This window comes from Trichosurus vulpecula, chromosome 7, assembly GCF_011100635.1.
Source record: "Trichosurus vulpecula isolate mTriVul1 chromosome 7, mTriVul1.pri, whole genome shotgun sequence".
NCBI classification, from domain to species: Eukaryota; Metazoa; Chordata; class Mammalia; order Diprotodontia; family Phalangeridae; genus Trichosurus; species Trichosurus vulpecula.
The window spans coordinates 108,153,375-108,166,647 of NC_050579.1; the positions used below are offsets into that span (position 1 = coordinate 108,153,375).

The window sequence follows — 13,273 nt, forward strand, 5'->3', positions numbered from 1 at the left end:
AGACCCAAGAAGATGATCCTAATAAGCATGGTGCTGGGATAGAACATGCTGGGGTCCATGGAAGAATTGGGTGATGTGGCTTCTAATGTGCAATATGTAATCTAGCACAGAGCTAAAACATGAAGTATTTCTATCAGGTGAGTCATGTTTGGAGAAAGAGATGAAACACTAGGAGGAATAGTGTACTTGGCAAACATCCAGTGAGAGATAAACAACCACGGCCAGAGGGAGGGAGCTGTTGGTCCATCTGAGACAGCTGGTTTGTGCTGTTCATCTGCCTACGTGTGAATTCTCCCTTTAGGAATCAATTGACCCCTTTGCAGGTACATTGATCCACAGCTGCTTACATTTGCTGCATTTGTCACTATAAATCACAATGTGAGTGGAAACATATGCCATTAATCCATTTTATATAACAGCTAAGAGCTACTAAAAATGAAATTTTAAGAACAGTCTATTAATAATATTCCTAGATGAAAGTGGTGCAGAAAACTTTTTTTTTAAAAAGACAATGAAACATCCTTATACCGTTTATAAGGTCCACATTTTTACTTCCTTTATCTTTTTTTTGTTAGGAAGGTCAGGATCTGTGATTTTTCATCAATGTGGGGAAATACTGGTGTGGAGATTCCCTCCAACAATGCACTTCAGTAATGCATCTGTTACTTAGATTCTTAGAGAGTTGCTTGAGGGAATGACCTGCCCATGGCCATACAACCTATATGAGTCAAAGATAGAACTTGAAGCAGGGCTTCTTGACCCCCAAGTACAGCTCTCTATGAACTATTGTTGCCCCTTCTCTGGAATGCTGCATGTGAGAAAAATTAACACCTTAATGGTCCCATTGAGAATTTAGGGAAAAAGTATGCAAAAGCCTAAGAATCCATCAATATTTTAAAGAAAGCAGAAATGACAAGTGAGCCAGTCTAACCATGGATAGAAGGCACTAAAAAACACCTTAACCTCTCAGGAAGAGTTGGGATGGACAATAGTCATGCCAGGTATACCCGGGAAGTTCTTGGAAGGAGCTGGAACTACAGAACTATGACAATTTTCTTCTAGTTCCTCTTAGCAGAGAAGTGGTATGTCACGGTAGCTAGAAAGCCGGCCTTGAGCCCCTGAGTTCAAGTCTTGCCTGAGACACATACTAGCTATGTGACCCTGGATAAGTCATTTATTCTCTTAGTGCTTGAGGCAAATTTCTAAGTCTATAAGCTGAAAAGAAGGTGATAATGTTCATTGATAGAGGCAGTCTCCTCATCTGAGTGCCCTGCACTAATGAAATGAAAGGTTCATTCCCCATTCCTGTTCTCTCCATTATATCTGCCTAACTGGATCAAAGTAGTCTGAGGGATATGAAAATTTGAAGTGGAGCAGCTTAGATTGATTCAGGGAAAAAATGAACTTTGTTGAGGACTTTTTTCTTTTGGTTACAGATTTTAAGATTGGCCACTTTTTTTTTAGAATGATGAATAAAATGTTTGAGACATTCTGTCAAAATAATTGGTAAAAATGAGGAAATGTGAAGAATTTTATATAAAACTAGCTATATATATTATATAGGTACATGTAGATACATGTATACACATTATATATATACATATACATACATATATACAGTTTTATGTGTGTATACATACACACATGCAATATACACACACATATAAAGCAGATTACTACAATCCCTATACATGAGGATAAATGTGCTGCAGGGCAGCACCTAAATGTAGCAGCAAGCTGTGTATTTGCCTCCAGGGGGCCTGGCTGGTTTCGCAAGAAGCAGCTGTGTTGTAGTGAAAAGACTGTAGAACTGGGATGCGGGAGATGTGTGTGGTTTCCTGTCCTGGCTCTGCCAATAGTTAGTTTGTGATTTCACTTAACCTCTCTGACTCTCAATGTTTTCAGCAGTTTAATAAAAAAGAAAGATAAGAATTTTGACTATATTCTTCCTAAAGTTCTTCTACCTCTACGAAAGAGTCAGTGATTCTCTGAGAAAGATCTTTTTTATACCTTGTGAGCTTCATCTTTTTAGATTTTTTAAAAAAACTGATGACAGATGAATAATGTGCCTGCCTTCCTGACTAGGGCTAAAAGGACAAGAAGAGGAGGAGACATTGGCTGTAACATCCATTCTTATAGATGTTAGAAATGAGTTGTTCTTCCACTGCTAACTTAAAAAGCTCACGGTATAGAATAATTAGATTGGAATCTGAAGAAATAGCCTGGCTATTCCTGACCCTGTGATCTTGAAATCCATAAAGGAAATAAGATTGAAAGGCAGAAATGTAAGTGATGATAGTACAGTTATGGCATTTGGCTGGGTTACAAAGCACATAGGTTATTTATTTTGGAGGATACTGCTATAAAAATTCCAAAGACCATCAGTTAAATGTGGTATTCTGGCCTGCTCCTGACTTCTGCAAGATGGTTCTTGCCTTTATTTGTATCCCCAGAACTCATTGACATGACTGGCGGTAGTGAGCACTTAATAAATGCTTGTCGACTAATTTTTCCAATTTCTTGGTTATATCAGATTCTTTTGTTTTCCTCAGTAAGTGAAATCATCACCATCAATATCTCACATAATGTTCCCTTTATGCCCGTATGTATATTTGGGAAAAGTCACATGTTGTTGGCTGTGCTGTCAAGTATTTGAAGTTTTGGTCACAAGGAGCACATCAAAGATACTGGCAAATGTATAAAGGCATAGTTGATCATTATCACAATCCATGATCATTATGCCCATTTTACAGATGAAGAAACTGAAAGATCCTTAGAATCTAGAGCTAGAAGGAAGCTCAGAGGCTACCTAGTCCAACCCCTTCATTTTTACAAACCAAGGAAAGGCCCAGGGAGGTTAAGTGACTTGACCAAGACCATGCAGGCAGCAAATATCAGAGATGAAATTTGAACCCAAATCCCTTGACTACAAAGCCAGTGCTCTTCCCACTGTCCCATGAATGATTTCCTAAATCCACCCAGCTACATCCTTTATTCTGGTTGAAACGTGAAAAGAGGCAAAATCTTTCAGGAGTCTATAAAAACAAAAAAACGAAGCACTAGAAAAAGCAGAAACTGTCCGTTATGATATCAGAAAATGAGACAGAGACAAAGTTCTACATGTTACCATACTTATCAAGGATAATTGGCAATAATGATCACAAGGGTATCCATATTTTTTTCTACTCTGAAGTTGGCTCGCTTCCTGGCGAGGAAAAGCCTGAGGTTAATACAGCTAGGTAACACAGTGGATAGATTGCTCGACTAGGGGTCAGGAAGTGATGAATTCAAATGCTGTCTCAGACACTGGCTGAGTGACCCTGGGCAAGTCATTTAACCTTTCTCATTCCTCGTTTGTAAAATGGGAATAATAATAGCCCCTGCTTCATAGAGCTGTTGTGAGACCAAATGGGATAAAATATGGAAAGCAATTTGCAAACCTTAAAGTGCTATATAAATGCCAACTTCTTATTCAGGCTGATCCATTATTATACCGTGGCAATAGAATTGTGTATTTGAGAAAAGGAGAGAGACCCAAAGAACCAGATGAGATATTTTCATTACAGAGTAATGAAACTCCAGCATTTCTGGTTATCTGGGTGGCTTCCTTTCTGTTTCTGTCTTTTCTTGTACTATATTGTATTTTGTTGTGTCGTGTTGTGTATGTAAAAGTTATGTCCATTGGCCTCAGCAACAAGAGGCTTAAAGTCTTAGGCACAGGAAGTATACTGATTTTCTGGTTAATGGTGGCTTTATATCACCACATCAGGGATAGCTACATCCTTCATACTCTCTGAGCTTTCTCTGTTCTCTTGCACATGCCTATGGGATCCTAAAACTAGTTATAATCAGTAAGGCAATTTTCCTTCTTTTTTTCCCTTCTCTTTTTCTCAAAATGAGGTTTCCTATATTTGTTGGATGTTAGGGAGGCACTGATTCCAGAAAATAGTAACATTTTATGTTCCACTACTATACTGATAGATTCTTTGGTTCCTTGTAGTTCATGGAGCTTATATTCAAAATACCTGAAGTCTTTACATCAGTGCATCTTTGCTTGTTATGGTTATTTTCCTGGCATGAATGCAAGTCATAACCTTTCTGGAATTCAATTTCTTCATCATTAAAATAAGAGAGTTGGAGGTGATGATGCTCAAGCTCTGAACCACTGCCACAACCCATCTGAGAACTGAGTTAAAAATGACATTGCAAATAATGAAGAATTTACCATTGGTTTAAAAAAAAATCTGATATTTATATTCTTCCTTAAAATGTAAGAAATGCTTTATACACATTGTACCATTTTATTCTCACAACAACACTGTGAGGTACCAAAGGAACTACCGTCCCCATTCTGAAGATGAGAAAATTGAAGCTAAGATATTAAATGGCTTAAGCACAGCTAATAAGGCATCCAGGCTTTTCCTGATTCCAGGTCCAACACTATTGATACAGCACCATGCCGCCCCTCAGTTAGGTATATGCCATATCTGTAACAGTATCTGTTGGGTTAACAGCTCTAGAGACAACACAACCATTCCCAGAGCACCCCTTCCCCAGACAGAAATCTCTCCAAACTGAGCTCCTGCCATTGCAATTCTCATTAGCTGCTCACTGCCATCATGGATGGCAGCAGCCATGGATTTTCTGCCAAAAATTGTGTTCCCAGGATTAATGGCCTTTCTTTCTTTTTTCCTTTAGTACCTTCAACACCCTGCCTATTACAACACACACAGTCTGTTCTAATGCATCAATTTTTTTTTATAAGAGTCTAAAGTTGTAAACAAAACGGTTGTAATTTTGGGCTGGAATGGTATTGAGAAATCTTCTCATTGAAGCCCCTTGTTTTACTGAGGACCAGAAATGTGAAGTGACTTACCCTCCCCCCTCCCGACTTTCCTGCTCCAGTGGAGGGCATCATGATCCTCTCAATCAGCCACACTCAAAATCTAAGGGTCATCCTCAACTCCTCATTCTTTCTCACTTCCCTTTCTTCAATTTGCTGCCAAGGCATGTTGACTTTACCTTCATAACATCTTTAATGTATGTCCCCTTTCTCTCCTCTGTCACTGCCACCATCCTGCCGAAGGCCCTTATCACCTCATTGTGGATTATTGTGATAGCTTGCTGGTGGGTCTGCCTGCCCCAGGTCTCTCTTTAATCCAGTACACTCTCCATTCAGCTGCCAAAGTGATCTTTCTAAAGAGAAAATCTGACCATGTTAACACCCTACTTAAGAAAATCTGACCATGTTAAACCTCTGCTTAATAGACTCTAGGCATTTGCTATTACCTCCAGGATCAAAAATAAAATCCCCCCGTTTGGCATTCAAAGCCCTTCGTAACCTAGTCCAAAACCCCCTGACCTGCTCCCTCCCCCACACAAACACCTTTCCAGTTTTCTTGCATTTTATTCCACCCCACCTACTCTGCAATCCAGGGACACTGGTCTCCTCACTGTTTCTTGAACAAGACACTACATCTCCCAACTCCAGCCATCTTCACTGCCTGTCTCCCATATTTGGAATGCTCTCAAGTCTGTCCTCCACTGTCTCCTGACTTCTCTGGTTTTCTCCAAGTCCCAGATAAAACCTCACCTTCTATAGGAAGCCCTTCCCAATCCCTCTAAACTCTAGTGCCTTTCCTTGTGTTGATCATTTCCTGTTTGTCCTGTATATCTCTTGTTTGTATATAGTTATTTATGTTAGACTATGAGCTCCTCGAAAGTAGGGACCGTCTTTTACCTTTCTTTGTATCTCCAGTGCTTAGTGCAGTGCCCAGCACATAGTAGGTGTTTAATAAATGTTTAGCGTCTGCCTGACCAAATGACACATAGCTAGTTAGTAGCAATCCTAGGATTTCAATCCAGATTTGCTTGCCTCCAAATCCTATGATCCTTCCACTATGTCCTACTGCCTCTACAATTCCACTCAAATTAGTCAAACTATGAGTATATAGTCTTGCATTATTCATGTTTGGTATCTTTACTTAAATATTGGGTAATGTGTCTTCCAGGCTCTCCCAGATTTCTAGTCAGTAAAGCCTCTGGGGCAACTGCATTTTTTCACAACTTCCCCCTTTTTATTACCCTATGGCTGGGATTCATTTTTCTCTCTTAATTCCCTAGATTTCTAGAGGAGAGTGTTTCCCCCCTCTACATTCCAAGTCTACTCCCTTAGCTCAAAAATAGTCCCATTACTTGAACCCTCATCAAAGCTGGTATTTCCTGGATCTTTCCCAATGAAATTCTCTACCAGCCTTTCCTTTGTTCTAGGCTTAAAGATCCTGTTCTGTTCCCCTTCCATTTTAATAAAAACATTTTCAATCAATCAATTTTCCATCCATTATCAAGGGCATTCTAAATGCTGACTAGGGAGACAAATACAAATTTTTGGAAAAAAAAAAAAGCTCAACTTCCGAGAAGTACATATTCCATGCGGGAGCATAAAGTGCAACAAGTGCATACGTGAGTATATACAGAACAAACACAACAAAATAAATTCAAGGTAGTTAAGTACAAGGCCTTCAGGAAGAGAGGACACAAGTAATTGGGGGATGGGGAGTCAGGAAATGGTTCATAAAGAAATCTGGGGGTCCTTGAGCTGCTTCTTGAAGGAAGAGAAGTATTCCATTAGGAGGAAGTGCATTTGCAAAGGAAATGAGATGGGAGATGGCATGTCAGACAAAGAGATGCATGTGAAGAACCATTTCCCGCTTTCATCTTAACCCTGAGAATTTCAGTGCTCTGGTAGTATGCATCAGGGGCATGAAGCAGGTCAATTCAGCTGGATTACAGAGTGCAGAAAGGGGGTAATGTGCAATAAGGCTAGAAAGATAGGTGGGATCAAGTGGGAAAAGGCTTTTAAAAGCCAAAGGACTTCATATTTGGAGGCAGTAGGGAGCCGCTGGTGTTTACTAAGGACTGATATTGTTAGATCTCTGCTTAAGAAAAAAATTTTGTATAATTTTGTATTCATATAAATACGAATGTATTTATATATAAATATGAATATACATTCATGTGTATGAATATATATTTATATTTGTGTCTAATGGTAGCCATCTCTAGGGTGAGGCAGGGAGGAGGGAAGCAAAAAAGGAAAAAAGAAATTAACATAATAAATTTAAATTTATTATTTTTAAGGAAGATCAAATTGTACATAATATATTTGCAGTTTTATGTGCAATCATTTTAAATTATACTATGTAATGGAAATGCTTGTTTTATTCCATAAATTTAAAATGAAATAAATAAAAAAATTTTTAAAGGAAACAATAATTTGGCAGCTGTGTGGAAAATAACTATAATTTAAAAATTAATTTGTGTGTTAATTAGCTGTGTGGAAGATAGACTGGAGCAAGGAGCAGCTTGAGAGAATGTTTTAGCTTATCTTACAGAAGAGTTTCTGAATCTATATGTACCCTGGAAGTCCCTGGTTTCTTCATATCATCATCCCCCAAATCCCTAATATTATCACCCCAAACAGATGGCACTCCACCAAACACATTAACATGTTTCAAATACTAATTCAATTCACATCCCCTCCTATTGATTATCTTTTCCCTAAAACTCCAAATTTTACTTGTCATATTTATCCTACCAATTTGCTATTTTCTATTAATCCACTGTAATTTTGACGGAAAGAAGTGTGGAAAGCTGCAGTATTAATATTCGGTTCACACTAGGTTGCACAGGGGTTCATTCAATTGCTATGACTACTTACACATTTTAAAAAAAAAGTTTCATTAATCTCATTTACCTTTCAGGCTCCCAAGGGGACTGAGTGACACATTCTACTGAATTCAAGATAAGATTGGCAAACTGACAAATTATGCATTCCAGAAAATTTGTTTGTAAGTCAGACTATGCCTTGAGCAATAGAGCTTTTCCAAACTGCAGGCTGAGTATTTGTGCAGGGATTCTCTTGACTACATCAAAACCCCAGCTGTACAGCAGAAAGGAGAGTAATAACCATGATTTCTACTTAATAGATTAATTTTTACAGGTGGATCTTAACTAGAGTCTATGAGGGAGGCTCACAGAAAAGTAAACATAATTTATTTAAGGAACAGTTCTAAAGGAGAAATCCTGAAGAATTTATCCCCGAAAGAAGGCTCAGCAACTTAGCAACAGAAAGAAGGGCCAGAGGTAGATATTAATGCAATTATCTAAAGATTTGGACTGATGTAAATTTCATTTGTTTCAGGGACCTTAGTATAAAGGAAGTGTTCAGATACAGGACTCCTGTTTGAACTATAATCCATCTTAATTATTTTATATTTCTCTGAAAGGATATATTTAAGTGACTTTTATCATGAATTCCATACAAAGACACCATCGTAAATTAAATGCTTGCTTTCTTCAGACGTCAGCGGCAGACATCTGTGAGTCTCAGCCAGGACAGCTATTCACATGTACGGGCTGTTTGTAATTTGAGCAATCATAAATTGGGGACTAGCTGTAATAGGATTGTGGCCCTAAGGGGAGCCTCCCATCTCCCAGATGCCAATGTTAGCTCATATTGATTCTTCCAGCAAGAAATGGACTCCCATAGTAATCTGAATATTTAGGTGCTCTATCCAGAGGCCTCGTGACTATAGCACTTTCCATAATGGTGCAACCATGAGAAAAAAAACAGGTAAGATAAGCATAAATTAATATTTAATGTGATCTGTCTTTTAAATGTTTTATGAGAAGCTGTTGCTATATTTTTCGAGTTCTATTAGGTATGGCAAGAAACTTTCTGAGTCTGATTGTGTAACATTCTTTGTAAACGTAAGGCCAAACATACACATTTCAATGTGAGTAAGCAAAAAGAAAAAAAAAAGACTGAGAGGCATTTATGTGACTAAATAAATATCTGAAGATTACCCTAAGGAATTTATATACAAAGCATCTTGGAAGGTCAATTTCTTTTTTTAAGTAGCTCTATATCTTTTAAACTATATATATGTATATATATGCTAAAATAAGAGACAGATACATATGTACATGTACATTACAGCTATATCTAAGTATACAATGAAGAAAATGGGAAATGATTGGGGTATAAAGAAAATTAACGTTTAAAAATTATTATAAAAACAGAAATATGACAAAAAGGTCTCTAGCTCCAATAATACAAGAAGATTAGGGAAGGTGAAGGGAACAAGCCATTATTAAGTACCTACTGTGTTTGGCACTCTACAAATATTATTTCATTTAGTCCTCACAACAACTCTGAGAGTTAGATGCTATTAACTCCATTTTATAGATGAGGAAACTGAGGCAAACAAAAGCTGAGTGAACTGCCCGGGGTCGTACAGCCTGAGGCTGGATTTGCGCTCCAGGCCCAGTGCTCTATCCACTATACTGCTTAGCTCCTAGGGTGAAGTATTTATTTTGTTGTCATACCCTTCAACAGAAAATAAGCATTTATAAAATATGCATATAAAATTAACTCAAGGAAATTAAGTGAAGATCTTAAATGAGAAAGCAAAGTACAAATGGCTTGGGACTAAACAGGTTTGTTTTGTTTTCATAAAGCAATAGACAATGAGATTAATTTCTCCTTTGTGTAAGAAGAAAGTAGATTCAAAGATAGGTAACAATTCTATGAGCTCTAGTGCTCTGAAATAACTCCAAACAGAACCTACACGGCAAATCACGGGGCATGGTGTGCATGGACCTGTTTCTTGCAAATCTTACTGCTTTAATGTGATCCGTGAATTCAAGGCCCATCATGGCCCGACCGCAGCAACCATTCCAGATTGATTATGCAGTACTTCCCTTAATCCACTCTCTGGTCTGGCCAAACTCATCTCCTCTGTTTGTCAGATATGTTCCATCTCCTGTCTCCCAGCCTTGGTTAGCGACTGTTCCCTGTGTTTGAACGTACTTCTTCCTTACCTTGAACTTTTAGAACTGATTTGTTCAAAGTTCAGCTCAGGGGCCACTTCCTATATGAGACCTTTCTCAATCCCTCAGACACTAGCGCCTCACCCTACAATTTAGCAGAGTACTTACTTTGTATACATTTTGCATTTATTAATATATGCATGTGTTGTTTGCCTTCATAGAATACAAGCTCTTTGAGGGCAGGTGTTGTTTCATTTCTATTTTTATATCCCTAGCACTTAGCACAGTGCTTGGAACATAGTGAGATGTCTAATAAGTAATTTTTAATTGACTCAATGACAAAGCAATCAGATGAAGCTCATATTCTCTATGTTCCCTTTAAAGACCAACTGATGGCAGGGTCCAATGAAGATGCTGCAGGTTCTATTAATTCCCCAAGGGACAAATGCCAAACATTATCAGAGGCTTCTTAGGCTTTGTAAAATACTGAATGTGCAGTGATATTCCCTTTCTATGATAAGCTATATAGTAAAACAATTCATTATTATGCCAGATACCCAGATAAATATGCCTTTTTAAAAAGATATGACAGAATGAAATAACCATTTCCCAAAGTAATTCCAATCATTAAAATTCATTTTATTCATCACATAGTGATTCCACTTTATGTACTGGTAAAACTCAGAGGCAGCATAGCATTATGGATGGGAAACTGTCTTCTAGGAAAAGAAGACCTGAGATCAAATCCTACTTTTGCTGAAAATGAGCTGAGTGGCCCTGGGCAAGTCATTTAACCATTCAGGGCCTCAATCAGCTGACTAAACTGAATTGAAGAGAAAGTGATGATCTGCATTGATACAGGAAGTCTCCCTTATTGGAAGTTTCCTATAAAAAGAGAATCATAGACCCAGTCAAAACAAAAGGGAAAAGGAAAATAAATAAATTAGAAATGAACTTCCACCCTTGATAATTCATTATTTTCATTTCTTGTCAAACAAACTGTCGACAGACTCTGACATTTGTTTCTTCTTGTTTTTTTTTTTAAATTTCCTCTTGGAGAATAGATGACAGAATCTGCTGCAATTAAAATAAATATAGGAATAGGGACTTAATTTTCCTAATCCCTGTCATAGGAAAATCAGGTCTGGAAGTAACCTCAGAATAAATTTAGTTCAACCTCTTCATTGTACAGCAAACTGAGGGAAGGGACCAAGTTTGTTTCCTTGGGTTTTTTTTGTATTTTTGGCCTTTCTTTGTATCCCAAATCCTTATCATGGTGACTGGCACATGGTAAATACTTAACAAATGCTTGTCAACTGGATAAATGAAGACACTAAAGCCAAGAGGGGGCAGCTAGGTGGCACCATAGTGCCTAGAGCCCCAGGCCTGGAGTCCAGAAGACTCATATGAATGAGTTCAAATCTCATCTCAGGCACTTACAAGCTGTGACCCTGGGCAAATCATTTAACCCTGTTTGCCTCAGTTTCCTCAACTGTAAAATGAGCTGGAGAAGGAAATGGCACTACTCCAGTATCTTTGCCAAGAAAACCCCAAATGGGGTCATGAAGAGTCAGACACAACTGAGAAAAAAAAGACTGAAGAAAAAGGCCAGGTGAAATCAAGTGACTTGCCCAAGATCACACAGATAATAAGTATCTGCGTTGGGATTTGAACCCAGAGCCTTTTACTAACAAGGAAATGGGAAAAAATACCTATCAGGGGTGGGAAACCTGTGGCCTGGACCTAGAGATGGAAATTAATGAAAGATAAATGAGGAAATGATCTAGTAACATCCAATTTCCTTGTTTTCCTTATTTATATTGACCACAGTATGATAGATGACCCTAGAAATTTGGGGGAGGGAAGAGATACATCTCACTTAAAGAGAACAAAACAACCTCTAACTATGGAAACTTTCATTGCAACATTTTCAATTAGTCTCTAAGTATTTAATTAGACTCCATAGGGTGCACATTATAAAAAACATTCAGAGTCCACCATAGAGAACAGATTTGGCTTGTGCCCTTAGGAAACTTATATAGAGGTGTTAAAGGATTAACATATAATCAACATAAATGCGTATATAAAACATCCAGGAACATCTCAACCACTTGAATTTAAATAGAGTAGGTTGCCAAGAGGGAGAGGCCAGGCTTAAGTTCTAGGTTACAGAGGACAATACTTAGACAAGATATAAGCTTGGGACTGTCACGTAAAGAAAGGGCAGAATATGCTATGACAGATGGGTTGCCTCATGAGGTGGCATAGTGGATAGAATGTTGGACCTGGAGTTAGGAAGACCTGAGTTCAAATCCTGCCTCAGGCACTTACCAACTATGTGATACTGGGCAATTCTTTTAACTATTTGTCAGTCTGCTCATCTGTAAAATGGAGATAATAATGATCATACTTACCTCCCAAGGTAATTGTAAAGATAAAATGAGATATTTGTAAAGTGCTTTGCAAGCCTTAAAGTGCTATATAAATGCTAGTGTTTATCATTATTAATTTAGCATTAGGAAGAGATCATTTCAGCAATGCCTAGAAGGAAAGAAAGGAATTGATGAAGGGACCACAGGTAGGCAGACTGGGTCCAAAGAGAAGAGTCACTTCCCATCTCTGGATCTCAATGCCTCATCTGTGAAATGATGGAGGAGCTGGACTAGATAATCTTCCAGGGCTAAATCGATAACCCTATGAAAGCAACTCTAGTATATTGTTAAACACTATAAACCTCCTATATTGGAGTCAGATACATTCTATGAGCCAATCATAAGACAGAATCTCAAAAATAAATTAAACAAATTCAGTCAAGAAGCCAAAAGGCTACCAGATATTATCCTCTTTCTTGATCCAAATAAGTCTGTTAGTTGTTTCCACGTCGGTTTAGCCAGTGGAGTAAATAGTCTTTAAAATAATGAGCATTCTTTGATGTGTGAAAAAAGGAACTCCCCAATTCAATCATTGTAACATACACACATCTGCAATCAATCCTGATGATAAAAAGCTTGATAAATGACAATCTAGAAAATATTTATCTTTATATCAAACACTGTAACCACAGCAAAGTAATCACTTAGGCTGTAGAAATTAATAAAGGCCAGAGGTAATTTTCTGAACAGGAAATGACAGTGATCTATAAGCACATATTTCTTTCTCAAAATACCGCAAGCCCCCATGAACTTCATTGGTAAACAATATGAAATAAACTGAATTCCTAGAGAAGTGATGGATCTCCAGGAGAAGGAAATGTATCACTGCCAAATTCTATAACATAGTTGAAATAATAAACTAGAATATGAATAGGACATTTTTAGAATAAGATCAAAACATTCTCAAAATATAAAGTAACCAGTAGAATATATATCAAGTGGAAATATAAATCATTATTGTGCAATGACAATGTAACTGTTCTTTACTGATCAGGCTGGCACAAAGG

At 37.8% G+C, this 13,273-nt stretch overlaps 1 protein-coding gene across 1 annotated transcript in view; it reads right to left on the reverse strand.

Moving 5' to 3' along the window:
• The window catches only part of UST (uronyl 2-sulfotransferase), a 381,294-nt gene that overhangs the window by 182,248 nt on the left and 185,773 nt on the right, over positions 1-13,273 (reverse strand). The gene's annotated exons all lie outside the window — the stretch shown is intronic.